The sequence below is a fragment of the Equus caballus genome, chromosome 18, assembly GCF_041296265.1.
Source record: "Equus caballus isolate H_3958 breed thoroughbred chromosome 18, TB-T2T, whole genome shotgun sequence".
NCBI lineage: Eukaryota > Metazoa > Chordata > Mammalia > Perissodactyla > Equidae > Equus > Equus caballus.
The window spans coordinates 10,235,632-10,257,916 of record NC_091701.1 but is presented as its reverse complement, the minus strand read 5'-3'; the positions used below and the strand labels follow the sequence as shown (position 1 = coordinate 10,257,916).

The following is a 22,285-nucleotide window of genomic DNA, read 5'->3' as shown; positions in this document are numbered from 1 at the left end:
ATTTCCCCCAGGTTAAGAAGAAATAATTGTGTATGTATGTGTATGTAGGAGCGAGACCTAGGGCTCCCTGAGCAGCAGGGCTGGAGCCTGGGGAGCTGCCAGGCTCCGAGGAAAATGGCTGCCTGAATCTAGGGCCCCCCTCTCCCCTCCAAGCGTCAGATGGCACAGAAGCAGCATAGCCTCGGGGCTAAAAGGAACCTCGCCTACCCAGACCAGGGTGATTCCCAGTAATCTGTGTGAATGATGGCCACGAGGAGAAGGGGATTCAGGTGTGCAAAAGGAAAAGTGCCCCTTGCAGCAGCACTTGCCTAGGAGATAACAAGACTGAATGTTGTGTTTCACCGCTATTGGTACTCCTCAGTTAAAGCTGATAAAGGATGGTGCACTTTGCCTGACCCCAGGATGCCAGGCCCTTGCAGGACCTCACTGTCAAATTAACAAACAGAAACCTCATTAAATTGGAGTCAGGAGGCCAAGAGGGGGAGCTCTCAGGCCCTACATGGACAGCAGAGCCCAGCAGGAAGAAGAAAGACTTCCTCTTGTTGACTGGCTGGAAGCTCGGCCAATGAGAGGCTGTCACAACGCAGCGAGTGAAAAGCCCCGCCCCTCTGGACTCTTTGCAACAGCCTTTCCGACTGCGGCTTCGCTGTAGGAAGGAGCTTCTGCTCCCTTGCTGCTGGGGGACTTGCACGTGGCTTGCCAAGGTTGCAGACCCTAACTTGCAATTCTTTGCTGATCTTAGCCACCTGTGAAAACTTGTGGGCTTACTCGGTTTGTCCAGAGTGCTAGTTTTCAGAGCTTGCCTAGCGTGACCGTCTTTCTAGTCCTTGACAGCTGACAACACACACACATTTTGTTCTCAGGGTCCTACTCTGAGTCAGTTTCTTCCCTGGCAGGGGTTCTCTTGCAAGCTGACAGACTCAGCTTCGTGACCCTCCACCTCTGCTGGTCTTCATTTTCTTTTCTGGTGTCTGGAGGTCCTACCAAAATTACCCTGACGAACCTCACTTGCTGGGGCCAGTGTTGCTGGACTCTGAGCCGAAAGGTGCCCTTTTGTGCTCGGGTTTGGTCTTGTGGGGCCCCAGCCTGTGGGTGATTCTCGCAGTGCTGACGGAGCTGCGCTCACTCTGCATCCCTGGGTTTATTCTTGTTAACTGAGGGTGACCCAGTTACCATATCTTGTGACTTTTTCTAATTCCCAGCAGGCCTCTGTGAGACTATTTTAACTTCCAAGTTTTGTCAACTGAGCTTTCAGTCTTGGTGGCTTTTCAGGAGAAAAGCGACAATCGCTGCCATTTCCTGAGCTTGCTTTCAGTCTGTCCTCTGGCTGAAGAAGGCGTCCCTTCTGTGGGTTCTGCGTTAAAGTGGGGGCTGCCGTGCTCGGAACTCTCCACCCCTCCCTCGAGGGGCGTCCTCAGGCCTGTGACGCACGCAGCCTTTCGGCTGGGCTGCACCACCTGTCGATAGTGTGCCCTCTGGGATCATCGAGGCCAGGCAGGCAGCTCTCACACTTGGTGGGAGAAATTTCATGAATCAGATTACAAGGTTTCTTAAATTCTTTGGGAGCTCTTGTGCTAATTGGTTTATGGAAACTTATGAGTCCTTATATGAATTTTTTTAAAACCTCAAGAATTTCCAAAAGAAAAAATTGATTTCCAATGTTTTAAATGTTTTGGGTCTTTTAAGAAAACCATTCCTGCTGAGACAGCAGCTCAAAAGGGAAACAAAGATTTGGGTTAATGACATTGGTTATTATGTTACAAATAGAAGGTTATTAGGTTATAGCTCAGTGCTTTCTACAGTTGAAAGTGTTAATAGTTGTTATTTAAGTGTAAAAAGAGGAAAATTCCAAACAATATTTCTTTCTTTCTTTTTTTTGAGGAAGATTGGCCCTGAGCTAACGTCTGTTCCCATCTTCCTCTACTTTATATGTGGGATGCCTGCCACAGCATGGTTTGATAAGCAGTGTATAGTTCCACAACCAAGATCCAGGATGGTGAACCTTGGGCCGCCAATGCAAAGCACACAAACTTAACAGCTGCGTGCCACCAGGCCAGCCCCTTGTTACTGAAACAGGTTCGTGTTTGCCCCCCTCCACTCCTCCCCCCGAGAAAGCCAAACAGTGAGATGACAACATCGCAGCAGAGAGAGGGTTTACTTCCAAGGCAGCCAAGTGAGGAAGTGAGAGCATGAGCCCCAAATTGGCTTCCCCAAAAAAAGGGACTCAGGGATATTTATGGGATGGGGGCAAGGTGGTCTGAAATGTGGAGAGAGGTGATTGGAGGTGAGGAGAGGTGAGGTATGAGGTAATCCATGATCTGCACAAGCGTAGTCAGACTTCATGACTCTTCATAGGACCCATGTTCACAAAATGGTGGTATTAGCATGATCAGAGGGTGGAGTTTTTAGCCTCTTGATGTCAAAAGGTTGCCTATCAGACATCTGCTTGAGCCCCATTGAGGGGTTGGTGGCCTCAACTGGCCTGAAGTGGACAAGGAGTTCTAATTCCTGAAAAACAGCTCACACACCCATTACCATGGTGACCCAGGCTCCGGGGAGATGTTATCTATAGGAGCCTGGTGGGAGTCAGGTAGCAGATTGCCTAAACAGCACAGTTACCAATGGCTGGGTTGAACAGCTAAAAGCTATAATCAGTAACTGCAAAGAGGAAAAAACTTTAGTACCTAGATACTTAATCATCAATGGCTGTTTGCTGGTTTCAATCCCCCCTATTGTTTGGTCACTTCTCATTCTTGAGGGATTTGGGGCGATGACCGATCTAGCTACTGCCTGCTAGATTGGGGCGGAGATCTGGGTTAAAGGAATGACATTTTTAGCACTCATTTGGAAATATTCTCATGTTCCTGGCTTACCAGAAGGACAAGAAGTATAGACAACCCAAATTTTAACAGTCCCTGAAAAATAGACCTAATCCCAGTGGGGCCTCCATCTGTTCTCCAGGTGGGGAAGACATCTGGTCTCAGTTTCTGATAGTCTTTTGTTTTACTGGAGATGCATCAGAGACCAGAGCAATGGCCTATACCCTGATCTTTCAGTTGTCATTGATGATGGCCATCAGCACAGACTCTCTACCTGGGGGTCATCACATTCCTAAGGAACTCAAAAGAACAAACTTATCAAATTATAGCAGCTGACAGGGTCCATAAAATCTACAGAGCATGTCTGGGTTAGCTAATCAGAGGTCATTCAAAGTTACAATATGGTTTCTTCTTTACAATATGGCTTCCCTTACGTCAACCTTGTGTTGACCCGTATCAATCCCCCCTTTTGTTGTTCATCTTCAATCTTGAGGGGTTATCCTGTTGGTGAGGAGCATAGGTTGTTCCATCGCATTGGACCAGTCCCTTAGTAAGATGGTGATGCAGGTGGGCTCCCAAAGTTCAGCCCATATTGTGTTAGCAAGTAACCAGGTATTTAATACGAAGTATTTCTAGAAAGACAAAAAGAAAAACACGGTTAATGGTGGGTGCAAATTATAAACCAGCAAATTATAAACCTTTCTGAGTCCAGGCAGCAGACAGTCAAAAGATTTCTGGGCATCAGAGTCAAAGCATCTTTTGCAGTTTGAAATGTCTCTGATGATGTTATCAGGTCTTCAGGTATCTTACTGAGTGTCTTACACAGCAACAGACGTGAATTCTCTTAAGTTTATATTAATTTGTCCAGCTTCAGTTTGCAAAGCTTCAGGAAAAAGGGCAGGTTCAGTTCTCAATGATTCCAAATGAAAATAATGGGAAAAAAATTGAAAACATTAATTTGGAGATTTGTGGCCAGATATTTCAAGAGACTAGAAGAATTCAGGATCCAGTCCAGTTAACAGATATAAAATAAAAACCTCAAAGACAATTATCAGGACTAGAACCTAATATCCATGAATGTGTACTATAGCTTTTATTGAAACATAATTTTTCTCTCTGAAATCACCCTCATTTTTACCAAAGATAGCCAAATTAAGACTAACTGGTTTGCAAGATAAGTTTAGTTTCAAGAAAATTGCCTCAATTATTTACAGAAGTACAGTAAGAATAGCAACTGATTATATAGGTTCTTTCAAATCTGCTTTGCTGGAACTCTTTCTGAGGAATCTCAGGTTGAACTTTAAAGGCCTCTCAAGGCCAAGAAAACCAAGCCAAAGACTTGTCATCAGATTTTGCCTGCAATATCTACAGATTTGGGTGGATTCCTCTCTTCTTGAGGACCTCCAATATATTTCGAGTTCCAGGCGCCTGCCAGATAAGTGACCTTCCTTACTTACCCCGGGTCCTGGAATCCTTGTAAACAAGGTACCAGGCCAATATTTCCAAGTGGCTTTGTTCCACAAAGTCCAACCCTTGCTTCTTAAAAGCTGTCTGGTCATATCTGAGTCTATGCCAGTTTCTCTCAAATATGACATTCCAGTCAAAGCCTTGGTAAGATAACCAGTGTTTCCAATTGTGTCCTGTTATAAGGAGAACAGATTCTTATTGAACTTATGGCAAATAACTACATTGCCATGAAAACGATACTCACTCATTAAGAATTTCCAAATCCTGGAGGGATCAGGCAGGGAGAAAAATAAGTGTTTCAAATCTGCTTACAAAGGTATAATTTATCAAATTGATATGTCATAGTTAGCATGAGAGAGAAAGAGAAAAAGACTTCTTTAAATCTGGAAACAAAACAGAACATCAAAAAATCAGCAATATCTCAAATGAAAAGTCCTATAAATCATAATCATCCTCATCAGTTCATTCAGTCCTGTGTAGTCAATTCTTGATCTTAATCTTCTGTTGGCAGTTGTATGAGGTCATGAGTTTCTCTGTTAGAGTTCTGTAATTTCTTACCCAGTTCAGTTTTACGATCTGAAAGTTTATTAGAAACCTTATTCTAGCTGGCCCAGTGGTGCAGTGGTTAAGTGCACACGTTCTGCTTCGGCAGCCCTGGGTTCACCGGTTCGGATCCCCAGTGTGGACATGGCACCGCTTGTCAAGCCATGCTGTGGCAGGCGTCCCACATAGAAAGTAGAGGAAGATGGGCATGGATGTTAGCTCAGGGCCAGTCTTCCTCAGCAAAAAGAGGAGGATTGGCAGCAGATGTTAGCTCAGGGCTGATCTTCCTCAAACAAAAAAGAAAGCACTGCAAAGAAATCTTAACCTGTTTGGGGCTGGCCCCGTGGCCGAGTGGTTAAGTTCATGCGCTCCGCTGCAGGCGACCCAGTGTTTCATTGGTTCGAATCCTGGGCACGGACATGGCACTTCTCATCAAACCACGCTGAGGCAGCGTCCCACATGCCACAACTAGAAGGACCCACAATGAAGAATATACAACTATGTACCGGAGGGGCGCTTTGGGGAGAAAAAGGAAAAAATAAAAATCTTTAAAAAAAAAAAAAAAAAGGAACCTTATTCTAGAGTGTCAGAATCCTTTCCATGAATTTCTCTGAAGATGAAACATTTTGCAAAAGCATCAGAGTAAAACAATAACTGTCTGTAAACAACAAGATCCCAAAATGGCAACTGACAAAGAAATTTGGTTAGTTTTGTCACATATAATACTTTAAAATAATAACCAGAATTGTGGCTGACAACCAGGACCAATCAGAATTTTAGGAATGTTATATAATTTTTAAAACATTTATATCAATAACATTGACTCACATAATACCACCCTAGAAAGTTTATCATCACTTATTTGACAATGTTTCCCATGTAATTTAACATACCAAATAAGCCTAATTAGCTTAGTGTCTTCCTCCTTCTAGGAAGCGAGAGGAAATTTCCTTGAGAAGTCTCAGGGGCCCTCTGAAAATCCTCAGAGAAATTCTCTTCCTTCTTCCAAGCCAAATGAAAGTATTCAGGATTTGAATATTTCGGTGGTGGGGAGAGCTTGTCAAAAACATCAAAAGGTTTTAAAACACTTGTTCAGATCGGAAACCATGCTCAGTCATCCATTCAAAGTGACAACAGAACCAGTCAAGGGCAAACAGCTAAAACAGTCAAAAGATCTGAATAGAGACCCCAGTCTTTCTGAACAGAGGGAATTATTGTAACAAAACATAGATTTTCTGTCTTTTAGGTAGACTTATCAAAACTAAAGAAAAAGCCTTTTATAACTTCTTTATCAAGAGCAGACCAAAGGTCAAGAAAATTATCCTTTAGAGAGAGAAAACAAAATTTTAATTTTTGTACCAGCTTATTGTTTTTTTCATTAAAACTCATTTACTTAATTGGATTTACTTTAATCTTAGCCAACTTGACAAGGCATAAAACTCCCTTCAGAATTTCTCTTTCACAAACCTTCTATAACTTTCTTTTTACATTCAGAATTTGTCCCATGCTTCCTTTCTTCCCTTCTAGTACTTGAGGACAAATTTATCTTTCTTAACCTAACAAACAAAAATACTTCCATTCTTTATAGCTTCTTTACTGAAAACATACATTTTAATTTCCTTGTATACAGAGTTGTTTGCCTTATTAATTTTTAGTAGCTTTAATTACATATATTAATTAGAATTTTTAACCCATACAGATCCTACTAAAAACTAAGCAATTATGAACTGTCCTTTACATTAGCATACTGTGGCTTGGCAAATTTATAATTTTTTTTTTTGAGGAAGATTAGTCCTGAGCTAACATCGTGCCCATCTTCCTCTACTTTATATGTGGGACGCGTAGCACAGCATGGTGCGACAAGTGGTGCCATGTCCACACCTGGGATCCGAACCGGCGAACCCCGGGCCACAAAGAAGAGGAACGTGTGAACTTAACCGCTGCGCCACTGGGCCAGCCCCCAATATAAATATGTTTTATAATTTCTAGGAACATGCTACTTCATGGTACAATCTTAATAAAATACAAGACATGTTTACTATTAGATCCAAACACATTTTAGTTTCTTTGCAATAAGAAGCCAAACATAGATAAACCTAGACATGTCTAATGATAATGTTTCAGTATTTTATCTCATTTGAAAAATGACTGAGGTATTCAGTGAGTTTTTTATCACTCAATTTTATCTAGCAACACCTCAAAGTTTCAAGTTACCAGAAAGATTTTGGAAGTTATTTTAAATATACATGTCATAAGACATCACTATTTTTAAAAGCTCACCCAACACTTTTATCTTTTCCACATTTAGTTTACTCATTCCCAATAATTATTTAGATTGCCTATAAAACTTCATGAAACATTAGACAAAATTAGCCATCATTTAAAATTATTTCTGCTAACCAGTTTGGTAACAGAGATAGCATCAGCTTATTCGACCAATAAATGTAGAATAAAGGCTGCGTGTCTGCATCATGTCCAGTGCTGACTCTGAGGGCATGTCCATTTTAATCAGACCAACAAATTTAAATAAGCTTTCATTTACCAAAGATTAATTTTATAGCATGTTAACTTAAAAAACATTTGGATTAATTTCTTTTCCATTTAGAAATAATTTAGGTAAGCGCTTACTTTAAGCCAATTAAACAGAGTTCTCAATTTTGGCCATACCATCTGGAGGTAAAAATATCACACACATCTGACATACATATAGACACACATACACAGAATCTCCACAGCTATTGTTTTAAAAATTACTGCCATGAATCAGGTACAGTAATACAAAGCTCCCTAGGTATGCATCCAAATTTTGTTTTAAGCCTTTTTACTAATATTTGTGGAGAAGACACTCAAGATGCTAGATTTTTGGCAAAGGTGCTCTTCTGGCCATTTTTTTGGCCTTTTCCCCCTTTTATTATTCAGTCTTAGAAATTAGTGATGGGCTAGATAGTCCCCAGAGGATTTGCAAGCTCTCTGAGATAAGGGAAATGGGTGGAACTGCCTCTAGAGCTACATTTCCAGTCTTACAAGGATTTTCCTAGGACAGTTGCTCTTGATTTCTCAGAAATTGGGTTGTGACTCAAATGACACTATGGGTTGATCTACCTGTCCAATTACATCATAAAGGCACAGAGAAACCACTCACGTTTTCTCCAAGATGGAGTTTCTGGGGCATAACCTATCCAAAGTTGAAAGCATTTCCAATTAATTAAAATGCACCCGAGGGGTGAGACTCCACAGATGCTTGGGGCATCCGCATGGTGCTAAGGCTGACTGACAGTAAGTGTCTGACTGACAGTGGGCCGGAGAAGGGTGCAGAGCCTGACCACAGGCGTCAATATAGTTATAAGATTTAGTCAAGTCCCATTCAGCACAAGGCAAGCCAGGGAGGCAAGAGGCAAAGGCTTGGAGCTGGCCGGGGTGGGCTCCCAGTGCCAGGGTTGAGAGTTAAGTCCCTAGCAGAAAGTTTTCCAAATTTTGACTTTACAGAAGGTCTAGGTTCTGCTCAGGTCCAGCCTGAACTGAACCCCTAGCTGATGACAACAGAGGAGGTGATGAACGAGACAGACGAAGAAGGGAAAGAGGTGATCAGGCCTCACCCTCCCAGCCTCTTCCCAAGAGTCATCAAGATAAGGTCACACAAACAACAGTTCCTGGGCAAGACAGTTTACAGAATAAATTACCGGTCTCCCGTCCCCACAACTGACTTAGTAGGTGCCTAAAATCCTCAATAAGCTCTTGACAGGAGAGAAAACAGGGTTCCAGATTGTCAGTCAACGATTGACCAAAGGGCCAACCTGGAATCACTCCAGGTGCCCAAAAACCAGAGAAGAGCTCCCGGGGTGGAACATGGACGCTTCAATACCAGGCAGAGGTGGGGTTAGGGTGGGATGTGGAGCTTCCATTAGCATCAGTAAGACCACGAGTGGAAGCTGAGATTCCAAATTTGATGAAGTTATTAAGACCAGAGAACTCTCTGACTGTGGCCATGTGGTGTTACAGAAAAATACCATCTTTGTCTTCTTCTTGGACTTGTAATTGAAAGTTGTCCAATTTTGAAGAATGCAGCCTAGGGGGCTGCAGGTAGGAATGGAATTAGCATTCCCCATTGTTTCAGAATTTAGACCCGGCCGGTCAAAGTATATTTATGCAGCAGCTAGAACCAGATCTCAAAACAAACCAAACCAAGCCAAGCCAAGAGCACTTCTGTGAGTGGATCCCCTAGTTCTTACTTATTATTGAGCATCCTCGAAACCAAGACCCTCACAATGAAGGTCAGACCAAGGCTTCCTTTGTTGGAAGTCCCGGAGGGCGTCCCCTGCCAAACCAAGGCTTCCTTTCGGAAGTCAGACTTAAACGAAGGAGGAATAAGAATGCGATCACTTGTACCCAAGTTACTCACCAAAAAGACATCTTCCAAACCAAGAAGCTGTCTCTCTACTGAAAGTGAAAATATGCACCAAGCAGTCGGCAGCGCCAAGCCAGGAAAGAGTCCCAGAACAGTCCCAGGAGAAATGCACCCGGCAGCTGCTGGATGCACCCACAGGTCCTCCATACTGGAAAGGGGCTCACGAATCTCGGGCAAAAAGGTTCATCTGCACTTAGCTCCTGGCTGGCTCGCCATTTGTTACTGAACCAGGTTCATTTTTGCCCGCCGCCCAGAAAGCCAAACACCAAGACGATGACATCGCAGCAGAGAGAGAGTTTACTTCCAAGGCAGCCATGTGAGGAAGCCAGAGCATGAGCCCCAAATTGGCTTCCCCAAAAGTAGGGACTCAGGGATATTTATGGGATGGGGGCAAGGTGGTCTGAAATGTGGAGAGAGGTGATTGGATGTGAGGAGAGGTGAGGTAATCCATGATCTGCGCAAGCATAGTCAGACTCCATGCCTCTTCATAGGACCGATGTTCACAAAATGGTGGTGTTAGCATGATCAGAGGGTGGAGTTTTTAGCTTCTTGATGTCAAAAGGTCGCCTATCAGACATCTGTGTGGGCCCAGTTGAGGGGTTGGTGGCCTCAACTGGCCTGAAGTGGACAAGGAGTTCTAATTCCTGAAAAACAGCTCACACACCCATTACCATGGTGACCCAGGCTCCAGGGAGATATTATCTGTAGGAGCCTGGTGGGAGTCAGGTAGCAGATTGCCTAAGCAGCACAGTTAACAATGGGTGGGCTACACAGCTAAAACCTGTAATCAGTAACTGCAAAAAGGAAAAAACTTGAGTACCTAGATGCTTAATCATCAATCGCTGTTTGCCGGTTTCACCCTCAAACAATATTTCTAGTCAAAGGCAATCCTTGGGAAATAGACTACTTTTCTATGACGCCCTCCTGATTTTATCACAGTATAAAAATAATGTTAGCATAATGTTCTAGTCTATGCAAAATTTGCTTTATTTTCTCACAGAAAGGATAATCAATCTGAACTCTATATATTTCCTATACTGTTTTTATTCATTTTAAACTAACATTGTTTTCATAAATGTTTGAGAATGTGAAAATGTAAACATTTGTGTTCAACCAAATTGAATTATATAATCAAAATCTTCATGAAAAGAATTGATTTGGGACTTCAGACATGCTGCAAATTATGTGAATCTGCAGAGGCACTCTAATCAAAGTATGGAAATTCTAAAAATGTAATTTTTTATGATAATTTTAATATCAATAGTGATTGCAGATTATTTAAGGATGCTTAAATTTCTAAAAACTCTTGCTGACTTTTATATTTGAAAGTAATGACTAATTTTTAATAGACAAAAATTTCTAGGAAAATCAGAATTCCTAAAACAGAGAGAAAAAAATTACTGAATTATCACAATGTAGTTTTTTTAACCCAATAGTTTTTACTTATATGCTTGCCTATACACAAACATATTCTTTAGAAAACAAATCAAAATGGTAAAATAATGTAATAGATACATTGTTTTATAATGTTATTTAAGATTTAAATTTACATTTTCAAATATAAATGCTATTGGACATTGTATATTATATATGTATATGTTTAAATATATACAGTGCTATAATACCATCAATAAGTAAAAAGCTTAGCTGTGATAGAAAGGAGAGAACTGACAGCTAAGGAAAAATTCTCACCTTAGCCTGTAATCTGCTCTCCACAGGAGGAAATAAAGAGTTACTCTCGCCTGCTGTACACTCTTAGAAGGTGACAACTTTACATTGCCTCACCTAGTGCAAACTCTGACTCTCAAATGTCTAATGCTTTGCTTTCATGTCACGTTTTACCATGCTCCTGGGTTGTTTCAAGAAGCAACAAGGAATCTTCACTTCAAGAATAACTAATAGAGGCCAGCCCGGTAGTGTAGTGATTAAGTTCTTTTCCTCTGCTTTGTGGGTTCGGATCCCAGCTGTGGACTTACACATCACTCATCAAGTCACACTGTGGCATTGTCCCACATGCAAAATAGAGGAAGACTGGCACAGCTGCTGGCTCAGGGCCAATCTTCCTCATCCAAAAAAAAGAATAACTAATAAATTTAATGATTATTATTTTAACTTCTCTTTATTTTAAATATTTTATTGTTACTCTGTTTAATGACACAGCCAAGACAGCAACTGTTCCAAGACAACAACATCTTGTTTTTGTGACCAATCTATCCTGATGACTCTTTTTAATATTGCTCTTTCCCAAATTTGCAATCATGAAACTGTTAAGATGTCTTTTACAGCTAAAATATCTTTGGGGTTTCCTGGGCAGCCATGGTGAAACACAAGATTTGGTTCTTCATCTTACAAAGGAGAGGCAATGAATACAACCAGATTCATATGGCATTCTCTAGATTAGCACTGTCCAATAGAGCTTTCTGAGACAGTGGAAATGTCCCAGATCTGCACTGTCCAATACTATAACTATCAGCCACGTGTAGTTGTTGAGCACTTGAAATGTGACTAGTATGTCTGAGGAACTGAATTTTTAATTTTATCTGATTTTAAATAATTTAATTTTAAATAGCTACATGTGGCTAGCGGCTATTATATTAGATAGCACAGGTTTAAAAAACTGAAAACTCATACGAGAGTGATTTTGTTTACCAAACCAAAATATTAAAACCTGAAAATGTCAAAAGAAAACTTCAGTCTTTCTAGTTGAATTACATATAAGTAACTTGTTATTTATATAAGTGTGTTTCAGTGGTTATATACTTTTCAGGTTCAGAAAAACCATGCTCCCAGACCCTTATACAGTGAATAAATCATAAGTATTATATCTTAATAGAGGATTCTACTTCCCTCCATTCTGTATGCTGATTATAAAAATTAACCAGAGCCATTTAGTCACATCAACCACAGGCTGGTTTGTAATTTTTCTGCTTACATTTGCCTACAGGTCCTTTCTAGAAGCGCCAGATCAGAGGCTGAGTTTCCTGGAAGAAATATCATAAAGTCTGAAAGGACACACCAGGGAATCTTGATTATGGACACTATAGGGAATGAAATGGTAAGTTGAACCGTGGCAGGACAAACATCAGCGCAGACATGGTTGTCAGGCTGCATCGAACAGCTGAGTCAGGACTGCCAGCACATTCCTCCTCCAGAGCAGAGATCGGCGTGGAAGTGACTGCTGAACCCAAGCTCTTTGGATCAAGTTCAGTACCTATAAATAGGCCTACTGATTTACATTTTCTTTTGTTAACTACTTTAAATTACAAAACATTTTCTTTTTTAAATGACCATCCCAATTCTCCTAATTCTGGGATAGACTTTGAATAGATAACACATCTGTTGGACTCAGTAAGGCTGGAGGAGCCTTAGGATATGTAACTAACTGAGTTTGTGCCCCTTCCCTGGATACCAGGAGGTCCCTTCTATTAAAGTTTTCTGCTAAAAATCCCACCAGCTCCAGTTATGATAAGATTCATCCGTGGAAATTAAATTTTGCTTCTGACGAGCTCACAATTAACAACCTCATCAGTAAAAATTACGCCATCCAGGATGATAGGTTTTCTGTGAAGCCAGTTAAAATATCGCTGATCGTGCCACGACACAGGAAATGACTACTAACACCCTTTCTCTCAACTGATCCATCAAGGAAAATCTCTCTGCTCTCCTGTGTTGTAATCTAAGGCGTATTTGGTCATAACGCCTCTCAGACACTTGAGAAGGATACTTAGACAATTTACCCAAATTACAGGGTACACCTGTCATGGCTTCCTGTATTTGTGCGACAGCGTTATCACTACAAAAGTTGGGACTCAGAGAGAGGAAGGGGTGTGTCACCTGGGAAAGGTTCCTCCACCATTAAGGAGCATTCCTACCTCTCCGCTGGTGGCGTCTCAATGACCTGGCTCTTATATCCATGTGCCTGAGATCATGGTTCCAGTACTCTGTGTGTGCGTTTCGTCCTCTGGCTTAGGATCTCTGATTTGGAATGCTGCCTTTGAAACTGTCCCTAACAAAGGCAACGACAGCAAGTGAAGCTGTGTGGACTGTGTCACTATACAGGTTCAGCAAGAAAGCCTTGTCCTAGTTGCTGCCACGGTGCTGGAAACAGACGCACTGTAGTTAACGCTGACAAGACACAGCAGCGTTTGAGCCCTGGCTTGCGTTTGAGTAGATGCTTCAGGGTGAGACAGTGGTTCCTTCATGAAAGTCAAGAACAAGTCAAGTGGTCGTCCCAGGTGGGAACAGCCAACCAATGGGAAGTTTACAGCTGAGCACCAGACAGGAGGCTGTTAGGGGACGTTCTGCGACGTTGGCTGTGTTCTCACTGCAGCTGCGTCAAGTGCATTTTTAGCACGGTCTTAAGTGGTGCTGCACCACCACTATTCTGTTGGTTCACAGGCTAGAAGATTCTACAACAAAAGAAACCAAAGTGACCTAAATAAACACATAGAAATCGTGTGAGACTGTCATGTGAATCAAAGATAGCGGCGTAGACCTGAAATCTGGGAAACTGCCTGTGCTCTCTGCGGTCACCGTGACGCTGTGGGAAAGGGAGGACTAAGAGAGGGGATGGTAGAACACTTTCCACGGGCAGCAGCGTTTGCCCAGGGATGTACAAACTGAACCTTGTATTCCATGGCGTGGGGCCGATCGGTTAACGCTGAGGAAGGACCGTGAACTTTGAGTGACCCCCGTACTCCAGCCCCTTGCAGGACCTAAGTGACCAACCGATGACAGGACTTGCTTCAGCCACCTCTACACAGGTCTGTAGGCTCCTTTGGTTCTCTCCAGGGTGCTGGTATCCAACGCTTAGCATAACCAATTTTTTGGTCCTTAAAAAAACCCTTTGATTTTTTTCTCGGAGAACTACTCAGTGAGTTTCTTCTCCGGTGTGTGTTCCCCTGCCTGGCAAGTGAATACACTCAGCTTTGTATTCCCTCTACCTGTGGTGGTCTTTATTTCAGTCGTTGAAAGACACATGGCCGCTGTGTTAGACTGCAGGGCCTTCGCTCTGTGGGTGAAGGGAGGAGGGCCCATGACAACTGCGGTTGAATTTCCCATTTGCCAGAGGGATGGGGCTCGGAATCTGAAAAGAGTTTCTTGCACCTTATGCACACTATGGACTGAGTTTGTTGATTGAGATTTGCTGTTCAAACTCACTTGCAATACTGAAGGCTATAAAATGAAAAATAAAACCTTTCTCTTCATCTTCAACCCTTGGCAACTTCCCAGTGGAAAATATAACAGTTTCTTACATACAGCCTTATGTATGACCTTATTTTTTTCTGAGATGGGATCATGGTATTTAAATTATTCTAAACATTGCTTTTTTATTGAACAGTATAGGTGGGGATCTTTCCATAGAATCATAGCCTACCAACTTTAATCTTTATAGCTGTATAGTATCGCATAGTATGCATATAGAATAATTAACCCATCCCCAAATTTGTGGACATTCAGATTGTTTTCCTCTTTTTAACTACAAAAAAACAAAGCTGCTTTTCAAAAACTGAGACAAGCAAAAACTCAATAGAAAAATAGGTAAAAAGAGACCAGAAAAACACAGGCAACGGGTGTTTTGTTTTTTTTTTTTAGGAAGATTAGCCCTGAACTAACATCTGCTGCCAATCCTCCTCTTTTTGCTGAGGAAGACTGGCCCTGAGCTAACATCCGTTCTCATCTCCTCTACTTTATATGTGGGACTCCTGCCACAGCATGGCTTGACAAGCAGTGCATAGGTCCACACCAGGGATTTGAACCAGCAAACTCCGGGCCACCGAAGCGGAACATGTGAACTTAACCACTGCGCCACCTGGCAGGACCCAGCAAATGGTTTTAAACATACAAAAAGATTTTCAACCTCACTCAACCTACACTATAGAGAAATGTAAATGAAAACTACAATAAGATACTAATAACACCTTACACCTATCAGATTGACCAAAATCCAAATGTTTGACAATGCACTTTGTTAACGAGGCTGTGAAGAAACAGGCACTCACATATTGTTGGTTGGGACATAAAATGGTGCAACCACTTGGAGTGAATTTGGCTAACAAACTTCCATATGCATCTACACTTTGATTTAGCAATACCACTTCTGGGAATTTACCCTGAAGACTGACCCCCACAAATATGTAACAACTCACGCACAGGGTTATTCATCATGGCACGATTTTTAACAGCAAAAGATCAGTTCCAATGCCTGTTAACAGGGAACTGATTGAATAAGATACGGTACATCCAGACAGTTGCACTGGTTTGTTGATTCTGTTGATTTTTCTACGTTAATCATATTGTTTTTCACAAAATGACAGCTGATCTCTTTACTTCCAATCCCCATATCGCTTATTGCATTTTCTCATAGCACTGCCGAGCATCCAGTATAATTTTAACGGGTAGTCATGGGGGTAGACAGGTTTTTATTTTCCATTAATCTTCAAGGGGATGCTTCTAAAGTTTCTCCATTGAGTTATTATTTTTTTAAATTCACTGTTGGATTCAGTTAGCTAATATTTTATATTGGATATAAAAATATATGTTATATATGATATCAGCCTAACTGACTTTTTAAATAATGTCCTTATCCAGTTTTTGGATTCAGAGTTACACTAGCCTCATAAATCATCTTGGCAGCCTTTGCTCATTTTCTATTTTTTGAAACACAGAGTATGTAATAAGAGTATCCATCCTTTGAAAATTTGGCATACCCCGCCTGTCAAACTGTCTCGGCCTGTGCTTTTTCGGGAGAAGTGCTTAATTGCAATTTCATTTTCTTTAATGCTTATTGGTCTATTCTAATTTTCTCTTTCTTCTTTCATCAACATTAGAACTTTTTATTTTTCCAGAAATTTATCCATTTTTTGGTGGGTTTTAAAATATTGGTGCATATTTACTATAAAATTATTTTACAGGGGCCGGCCTGGTGGCACAGTGGTTAAGTGCGCATGTGCTGCTTCTCGGTGGCCCGGGGTTCGCCGGTTCGGATCCTGGGTGCGGACATGGCACCACTTGGCAAGCCATGCTGTAGTAGGCATCCCACGTGTAAAGTGGAGGAATATCGGCACAGATGTTAGCTCAGGGCCAGTCTTTCCCGCAAAAAGAGGAGGATTGGCAGCAGTTAGCTCAGGGCTAATCTTCCTCAAAAAAAAAAAAAAAGAAAAAGAAAAACATTAGTTTATAATTTAAATCTCATTTTTGTATTCAGTTATTTCTCCTTTTCTACTTTCTCTAGTTGCTACTTCTTTGTTTACTTTTTCCTTTCTTTTTTTAAAAATCTTATCAGAGTTCTGTCTTACTGTTTTTGACGAACCAATTTTGGTTTTATTCATTTTCTCTGTCATCCTTACTCTTAATTTCATTGCTCTCTACACATTCCTAAGTGACGGACGGTACACAAGGGACTTGTCTTTCTGCACTATTTGAGTCTTAAAACTACTTACATATAATTTTATAAAAATACAATGAATTATAAAAAGAAAAAACTGATGGGGGGACGTAATTGTCACTCAGCTCCAACAGAACAGTGAAACATTTCAATCAGTGAAATCAGAATTGCTGACGTTTTGCCTCCTAACAGCGACGCTTCTCTTCTTCTTATTCTGTTATGTATACAAGCATGGTGACAGAGTTTCCAATCAATTAGCGTGATGCATTGACAAGTGTTTAGACCATGGGAGAAGGAAGACAGCAGTTGATGGAAGATGACTTGTTGGTAAAGGACTAGAGAATTAAAGAGGCGGCTCTAGAAGAGTTTTAGAGTTGTTTAAGTTCACTTTTTTGTTTCTCTTTTAAAGCTTTCATTATAAAAATTTTTAAGCACATAGAAAAGAATAGTATAATGAACACTCAAAATATCTTACTTAGATTTAACAATTGTTAATATTTGGGCAAATTTGCTTCATTTTTTGTTGTTATTATTGAGGTATTTTAAAGCAAATTACAGTATACTTTCTTACTTTGAAATAGCCTAGTAAGTATCTCCAAAAAAATAAAGATATTTTCCTACATAACCATAATACTATTGTTCCGCTTAAAAAATTTAACAGGAATTTTTTAAGATACTGCTCAGTCCATATTCAGACTACAGTAATATTCCTCAAGTGGCTTCTACCATTGTCTTTTTAATCAAGATCTGATCAAGGATATATGTTACATTTAATTCTTAGGTCTCCTAAACCTCGATCAGTCTAAAACAGCCTCTCTGCCTCTCATTTTTCCCCATTACAATGACTTGTTGAAGAGGTCAGAACGGTTGTCTTATAGAATGTTTCAACTTCTAGATTCACCCGATTGTTTCCTTTTGATATCAGTTATTTTGTTCTTCTTTCTCCTATATTTCCCAAAAATGGTAAGTTAGATCTAAGTCTTAATTGGTCTGATTTTGAATATTTTGCCAAGAATCATTTCACAGGCGATGCTGTTTATGACATACTGCATCACATGGGGAGGTACAGCGTGTGGTGTTGCCCCTGTTAGCAACGCTGGGAGTGACCCGTGTTAAAGCGGTGACAGCATCTATTGAACAGTTATGTTTATCACGGGATAATATGACACCGTGCAGACAGAAAGTGCTGCATCAGACTTTCACCTCATGGTTTTGGTATCTGCTGGTAATTGTCTGGATCAACTATTTCGTAAGGGTTGATGAAACTCAAACTTTGTTCTCTCATTGGTCCTACATTTATTAGCTGGCATTCCTCTCTACAGAAGAGCTTTCCCTCATCACTTGGGAATGTCTGTTTACTCTGAAATACATTTCTCACTGGAAAGGTAGGATAAACGCTTAATTCCTTCCATCTAATTAACAATTTCCTAATAATGGGTTAGTGGAAATTACCCCAACCTTGGCTCGTTGAGTCCCCTTCAGCTTGCTTCTGTGTCTCTTTGACACAATCCGGTCTTTAAAAACCTGTTCTTTTTGGAGGGGGCGGGGGGAAGATTAGCCCTGAGCTAACATCTGCCGTGAATCCTCCTCTTTTTGCTGAGGAAGGTTGGCCCTGGGCTAACATCCGTGCCCATCCTCCTCTATTTTATGTGGGACGCCTGCCATAGCACGGTTTGATAAGCAGTGTGTAGGTCCGCACCCAGGATCTGGACCAGCGAACCCCGGGCTGCCAAAGCGGAACGTGCGAACGTAACCGCTGCGCCACTGGGCTGGCCGGTATTTGCTTTTTTTTGAAACGAGTTTCCCCAGTCCTGCCTTGCCCATTCCCAGCTCCGGTGGGAACCAGCTGTTTCTGCGAGCCCCGACTCCTTTTCGTAAGGACTGGTACTGAGAGGTCAGGACCCAGGCGCACTGTGCTGTCTGACCCTCATCCTTTCAGAGCACGTACCCCGTCCTCCCCAAACAAGAACACCACTGGTAGCTTTGGTTCATGCGGCGTTGCCTGCACAAGCTCTTCCCCACGCACTACATCAATGTGACCCTTTACTGAGAAGCGTCAATCCGGTAAAACTCAAACATGGAGTGATTTGACTTCTTGTACCATCCCCGCCTTCAACTTGCTCTGAAAGCCTTCCTTTCCCAGGCCTCAAGGCCATTTGAGGCCCCTATCATTGCATGTCCATCTCTTTTAGTCAGTAGAACGATCCAGTTCAGTTTAACTCTATTTTCTCATCTAATGCAAAGCAACCCCCTCCCTACTCACAGGACGGGCAGCGGGGACCTCGTGTGAGGCGAGGTCTGCTGACTGACTCCCTCCCACTGGTCCCACTTCCAGGTTCTGCTCCTCGGGTGCTGGAGAAGGAAAACAGAGGGTGAAGAAACGCAAATGTCTTTTGTTCTTTTGAGGTGATTCATTTCTTTATTGAGATATAATTCACATATCATAAAACTCTCCATTTTAAAGTGTACCATTCAGTATTTTTTAGTATATTCACAAGGTCGTGCAACCAACACCACTATCTAATGCGAGAACATTTTCATCACCCCAAAAAGGAACCCAGTACCCATTAGCAGCCACTCCTCAATGCCTCCTCACCCCACAACCCTCCCCCTACCCCAGCCTTAGGCAACCGCTAATCTACTTTCTCTCTGCATTTGCCTATTCGGGACATTACATATAAATGGACAATACATATACTATGTGGCCTTTCATTTCTGCCTACTTTCACTTAGGATATTTTCAAGGTTTATTATTCACGGCTGAATAATTCCACCATTCCAATATATAATTATTGGATTGTAACATATAATTATTCCAATATATAATAATATACATTATTATCCAGCATTCCTTGGCTGGATCACATTTTATTTGTCCATTCATTAGCTGATGGACATTCGGATTGCTTCCTCTTCTTGGCTATTATGAATAATGCTGCTGTGAACCTGACTGTGCCAGGTTTTGTGTAGATGTATGCTTTAAATTCTCTTGGGGATATGCCTCAGAGTGGAATTGCTGCATCATATACTAACTCTCTGCTTAACTTTTTGAGAAAGTACCACACTGTTTTCCAAAGCAGCTACAGCGTTTTACATACCCAGGAGCATTGGATGAGGGTTCCAACTCCTCCACATCCTCACCAACACTTGGTATTTTCTGTTGGCTTTTTTGATTTTCAAATTATGGCCATTCCAGTGGGTGTGTGTGGTGTCTCAATGTAGTTTTGATTTGAATTTCCCTAATGACCCAGGATGTTGATCATCTTCTCATGGGCTCATTGGCTATTTGTATATTTTCTTTGGAGAAATGTCTCTTCATATCCTCTGCTCATTTTTAAATTAGGTTACATGTCTTTTTATTATTGAGTTGTAAGAGTTCTTTACATATTCTGGATACTAGACCCTTATTAGATACATGATTTGCAAAAAAAATTTTCTCCCATTGCTTCGATTGTCTTTTTTTCTTTCTTAATAGTCTCCTGTGAAGCACAATAGTTTTAAATTTTGATGTAATTCAGTTTATTTTTTTTTCTTTTGTTGCCTGTTTTTGGTGTCATATCTAAACCATTGCCTAATCCAAGGACAAGGGCATGAAGATTTATTCCCACATTTATTTTGTAGACTTTTATTTAGATTTGATTTTATTTAGATTTTTATTTAGGTCTTTGATCTTTTTTTAACATTTAAATTGACTTTATTTTTTAGAGCAGTTTTAGGTTTATACCAATTTTTTATGTATGGTGTAAAGTAGGGATCTAACTTCATTCTTTTATACGTAGCTACCCAATTGTCCCAGCACCATTTGTTCTATTTCCTCACTGAATTATCTTGGCACCTTGTTGAAAATCAATTGAGCATAGATGTTTGGGTTTGTTTTTTGACTCTCAATTCTATTCCATTGGTCTATACGTCTGTCCTTAGGCCAGCACCACCTTGCTTTGATTATTGTAGCTTTGTAGTGAGTTTTGAAATCAGGAATGTGAGTCCTCCACCTTTGTTCTTTTTTTCCAAGATGGTTTTGGCTTTTCTTGGTCCTCTGCCTTTCCATAAGAATGTTAGAAGCAGTTTGTCAGTTTCTACAAAGACGACACCTGAAATTTTGATGGGGTTGGACTGAATCTGTGGATCAGCTTGGAGAGTAGTAGGTCAGACAACAAGTCTTCCAGTCCATCTACTTAGGTCTTCCTTAACTTCTTTCAACAACGTGCAGTGCGCAAGTCTTCTACTTCTTTTGTTAAATCTATTTCGAAGTATTTTAGTCTCGTTGATGCTATTATAAATGGAGTTGTTCCCTTAACTTCATTTTCAGAGCAAATGTCTTTTTCCTGTACTGGGAGTAACTGGAATCTCCTGCTGTGGCTGTCGGTTTACCTCGTAACGCGGACTGACCACAGAGGCCTCCTGTGGGCAGGCATCCACGGCCTAGCTCTCTCACGGGACACGTGTGCTCTCTGGAGGGCCCTGCAGGCCTCCACAGAGCACAGAGTTCCCCGCTCCAGGACAGTGAGCTCCAGGTCCCGGATTCCAACTTTGCTACTCAGCCTCTGCCCCACCAGCCCATCCCACTGCCTCCTTCTGGGTTTTCCTCCCTGCGGCATGCATCCTCCTGGGTGGGATTCAGGAGAGAAGCTCAACCACAGCTAGCGCGCATTGTGCCCCCTTGTCAGGTAAGCGCTTACCTTCCAGATACTGCAATTTACTATAAAGGTATAGTAATTATGGTGCTGTGGAAAGGCACAGGGGTGGAAGGAGAACCTGACAGAACCCACAGAGAATCAAGAATATACGTCAAAAGTGAATTACCCACTTTTTGGGAAAAGGATAGCATTCTCAAGGAAAGGTTTCAAAACAACTGGTTGTTGATTTTGAAAAAAAATAAAATTAGTTTCCTACCTCACACTTCACACAAAAGTAAATTCTAGGTGTATAAAATATCTAAAGGTTGTAAAAACCAAAACTTAAAAAAACTAGAGGGAAATATAGGAGAATATCTTTATGACCTTGGAGAGGAGAAAGATTTTTTTAAAAGAAGAAGAAATAAGCACAAATCACAAAAGAAAAGATTGGGGCCGCCCTGTGGCTGAGTGGTTAACTTCACGTTCTCAGCTTCAGTGGCCCAGGGTTTCGCTGGTTCGGATCCTGGGCGCGGACTTGGCACTGCTCGTCAGGCCATGCTGAGGTGGCGTCCCACATGCCACAACTAGAAGGACCCACAACTAAAAATATACACAACTATGTACTGGGGGGCTTTGGGGAGAAAAAGGAAAAATAAAATCTTTAAGAAAAAAAAAAGAAAAGATTGATAAATCTGATCATGAAAAGACACCATTAAGTGAAAATCACACTCCAGACTGGGAGAAGATAGTGGCTGCATATAACTGATGAAGGATTTATATCCTGACTAAAGAAAAATTTCTAAAAATCAATAATAAAAAGACAAGCAGCCCACCTGAAAAGTGGCCCAGGCAGAAAAGGAGATCCGAATTGCCAGTGAACACGTGGAAAGATCTTCAGCCCCGTGAGGCCAGGGAAATGCACATTAACACCATAAAGAAACACCATTTTACACTCTTCAGATTAGTGAAAAATTAGAAACTCAGGAAATACACAGTGTTAGTGTTGGACACTCGTATTTGCTGTTTATTTTTGAGATCTTTTTGTCAG

At 41.3% G+C, this 22,285-nt stretch overlaps 1 long non-coding RNA gene across 3 annotated transcripts in view; it reads right to left on the bottom strand.

The window, feature by feature from the left end:
* Positions 1-2,136: 2,136 nt before the first annotated feature.
* The window catches only part of LOC102149442 (uncharacterized), a 31,988-nt gene continuing 11,839 nt past the window's right edge, over positions 2,137-22,285 (bottom strand). The window contains exons 4-6 of one of the 3 annotated variants that reach the window (XR_011428153.1): positions 18,885-18,973; positions 13,107-13,643; positions 2,137-3,451 (exon numbers count right to left, since the gene is read on the bottom strand). This is a non-coding gene — a long non-coding RNA (uncharacterized lncRNA). Of the gene's footprint in view, positions 3,452-11,337; positions 13,644-18,884; positions 18,974-22,285 lie in introns of those variants that run through there. The other 2 variants (XR_011428155.1, XR_011428154.1) reach the window with 2 other exon arrangements.